Below are 4,015 nucleotides of genomic sequence, written 5' to 3' on the forward strand. Positions count from 1 at the left end.
TGCGTCGCCGGCATCGGCGTCGAAAGAAGCCGAGCCGAAAAAAGTTAAAGTACAAACGTGCAAGCATACTAACCTAACCCTAGGTAAGGCATGTCAGAGCGAAAGACAGTAATTTCGAATGAGCCAAGTAAGAGCGGTGCGGGGCCGGTCGGAGCGCACCCTTTTCTCGGTGGCTGGCGGGCGAGAGAGTGCTGCGTCGCCGGCATCGGCGTCGAAAGAAGCCGAGCCGAAAAAAGTTAAAGTACAAACGTGCAAGCATACTAACCTAACCCTAGGTAAGGCATGTCAGAGCGAAAGACAGTAATTTCGAATGAGCCAAGAAAGAGCGGTGCGGGGCCGGTCGGAGCGCACCCTTTTCTCGGTGGCTGGCGGGCGAGAGAGTGCTGCGTCGCCGGCATCGGCGTCGAAAGAAGCCGAGCCGAAAAAAGTTAAAGTACAAACGTGCAAGCATACTAACCTAACCCTAGGTAAGGCATGTCAGAGCGAAAGACAGTAAACTCGAATGAGCCATGAAAGAGCGGTGCGGGGCCGGTCGGAGCGCACCCTTTTCTCGGTGGCTGGCGGGCGAGAGAGTGCTGCGTCGCCGGCATCGGCGTCGAAAGAAGCCGAGCCGAAAAAAGTTAAAGTACAAACGTGCAAGCATACTAACCTAACCCTAGGTAAGGCATGTCAGAGCGAAAGACAGTAATTTCGAATGAGCCAAGAAAGAGCGGTGCGGGGCCGGTCGGAGCGCACCCTTTTCTCGGTGGCTGGCGGGCGAGAGAGTGCTGCGTCGCCGGCATCGGCGTCGAAAGAAGCCGAGCCGAAAAAAGTTAAAGTACAAACGTGCAAGCATACTAACCTAACCCTAGGTAAGGCATGTCAGAGCGAAAGACAGTAATTTCGAATGAGCCAAGAAAGAGCGGTGCGGGGCCGGTCGGAGCGCACCCTTTTCTCGGTGGCTGGCGGGCGAGAGAGTGCTGCGTCGCCGGCATCGGCGTCGAAAGAAGCCGAGCCGAAAAAAGTTAAAGTACAAACGTGCAAGCATACTAACCTAACCCTAGGTAAGGCATGTCAGAGCGAAAGACAGTAATTTCGAATGAGCCAAGAAAGAGCGGTGCGGGGCCGGTCGGAGCGCACCCTTTTCTCGGTGGCTGGCGGGCGAGAGAGTGCTGCGTCGCCGGCATCGGCGTCGAAAGAAGCCGAGCCGAAAAAAGTTAAAGTACAAACGTGCAAGCATACTAACCTAACCCTAGGTAAGGCATGTCAGAGCGAAAGACAGTAATTTCGAATGAGCCAAGAAAGAGCGGTGCGGGGCCGGTCGGAGCGCACCCTTTTCTCGGTGGCTGGCGGGCGAGAGAGTGCTGCGTCGCCGGCATCGGCGTCGAAAGAAGCCGAGCCGAAAAAAGTTAAAGTACAAACGTGCAAGCATACTAACCTAACCCTAGGTAAGGCATGTCAGAGCGAAAGACAGTAAACTCGAATGAGCCATGAAAGAGCGGTGCGGGGCCGGTCGGAGCGCACCCTTTTCTCGGTGGCTGGCGGGCGAGAGAGTGCTGCGTCGCCGGCATCGGCGTCGAAAGAAGCCGAGCCGAAAAAAGTTAAAGTACAAACGTGCAAGCATACTAACCTAACCCTAGGTAAGGCATGTCAGAGCGAAAGACAGTAATTTCGAATGAGCCAAGAAAGAGCGGTGCGGGGCCGGTCGGAGCGCACCCTTTTCTCGGTGGCTGGCGGGCGAGAGAGTGCTGCGTCGCCGGCATCGGCGTCGAAAGAAGCCGAGCCGAAAAAAGTTAAAGTACAAACGTGCAAGCATACTAACCTAACCCTAGGTAAGGCATGTCAGAGCGAAAGACAGTAATTTCGAATGAGCCAAGAAAGAGCGGTGCGGGGCCGGTCGGAGCGCACCCTTTTCTCGGTGGCTGGCGGGCGAGAGAGTGCTGCGTCGCCGGCATCGGCGTCGAAAGAAGCCGAGCCGAAAAAAGTTAAAGTACAAACGTGCAAGCATACTAACCTAACCCTAGGTAAGGCATGTCAGAGCGAAAGACAGTAATTTCGAATGAGCCAAGAAAGAGCGGTGCGGGGCCGGTCGGAGCGCACCCTTTTCTCGGTGGCTGGCGGGCGAGAGAGTGCTGCGTCGCCGGCATCGGCGTCGAAAGAAGCCGAGCCGAAAAAAGTTAAAGTACAAACGTGCAAGCATACTAACCTAACCCTAGGTAAGGCATGTCAGAGCGAAAGACAGTAATTTCGAATGAGCCAAGAAAGAGCGGTGCGGGGCCGGTCGGAGCGCACCCTTTTCTCGGTGGCTGGCGGGCGAGAGAGTGCTGCGTCGCCGGCATCGGCGTCGAAAGAAGCCGAGCCGAAAAAAGTTAAAGTACAAACGTGCAAGCATACTAACCTAACCCTAGGTAAGGCATGTCAGAGCGAAAGACAGTAAACTCGAATGAGCCATGAAAGAGCGGTGCGGGGCCGGTCGGAGCGCACCCTTTTCTCGGTGGCTGGCGGGCGAGAGAGTGCTGCGTCGCCGGCATCGGCGTCGAAAGAAGCCGAGCCGAAAAAAGTTAAAGTACAAACGTGCAAGCATACTAACCTAACCCTAGGTAAGGCATGTCAGAGAGACAGTAATTTCGAATGAGCCAAGAAAGAGCGGTGCGGGGCCGGTCGGAGCGCACCCTTTTCTCGGTGGCTGGCGGGCGAGAGAGTGCTGCGTCGCCGGCATCGGCGTCGAAAGAAGCCGAGCCGAAAAAAGTTAAAGTACAAACGTGCAAGCATACTAACCTAACCCTAGGTAAGGCATGTCAGAGCGAAAGACAGTAAACTCGAATGAGCCATGAAAGAGCGGTGCGGGGCCGGTCGGAGCGCACCCTTTTCTCGGTGGCTGGCGGGCGAGAGAGTGCTGCGTCGCCGGCATCGGCGTCGAAAGAAGCCGAGCCGAAAAAAGTTAAAGTACAAACGTGCAAGCATACTAACCTAACCCTAGGTAAGGCATGTCAGAGCGAAAGACAGTAATTTCGAATGAGCCAAGAAAGAGCGGTGCGGGGCCGGTCGGAGCGCACCCTTTTCTCGGTGGCTGGCGGGCGAGAGAGTGCTGCGTCGCCGGCATCGGCGTCGAAAGAAGCCGAGCCGAAAAAAGTTAAAGTACAAACGTGCAAGCATACTAACCTAACCCTAGGTAAGGCATGTCAGAGCGAAAGACAGTAATTTCGAATGAGCCAAGAAAGAGCGGTGCGGGGCCGGTCGGAGCGCACCCTTTTCTCGGTGGCTGGCGGGCGAGAGAGTGCTGCGTCGCCGGCATCGGCGTCGAAAGAAGCCGAGCCGAAAAAAGTTAAAGTACAAACGTGCAAGCATACTAACCTAACCCTAGGTAAGGCATGTCAGAGCGAAAGACAGTAATTTCGAATGAGCCAAGAAAGAGCGGTGCGGGGCCGGTCGGAGCGCACCCTTTTCTCGGTGGCTGGCGGGCGAGAGAGTGCTGCGTCGCCGGCATCGGCGTCGAAAGAAGCCGAGCCGAAAAAAGTTAAAGTACAAACGTGCAAGCATACTAACCTAACCCTAGGTAAGGCATGTCAGAGCGAAAGACAGTAAACTCGAATGAGCCAAGAAAGAGCGGTGCGGGGCCGGTCGGAGCGCACCCTTTTCTCGGTGGCTGGCGGGCGAGAGAGTGCTGCGTCGCCGGCATCGGCGTCGAAAGAAGCCGAGCCGAAAAAAGTTAAAGTACAAACGTGCAAGCATACTAACCTAACCCTAGGTAAGGCATGTCAGAGCGAAAGACAGTAAACTCGAATGAGCCAAGAAAGAGCGGTGCGGGGCCGGTCGGAGCGCACCCTTTTCTCGGTGGCTGGCGGGCGAGAGAGTGCTGCGTCGCCGGCATCGGCGTCGAAAGAAGCCGAGCCGAAAAAAGTTAAAGTACAAACGTGCAAGCATACTAACCTAACCCTAGGTAAGGCATGTCAGAGCGAAAGACAGTAAACTCGAATGAGCCATGAAAGAGCGGTGCGGGGCCGGTCGGAGCGCACCCTTTTCTCGGTGGCTGGCG

Source organism: Styela clava, unplaced genomic scaffold (genome assembly GCF_964204865.1).
Source record: "Styela clava unplaced genomic scaffold, kaStyClav1.hap1.2 HAP1_SCAFFOLD_377, whole genome shotgun sequence".
Lineage (NCBI taxonomy): Eukaryota > Metazoa > Chordata > Ascidiacea > Stolidobranchia > Styelidae > Styela > Styela clava.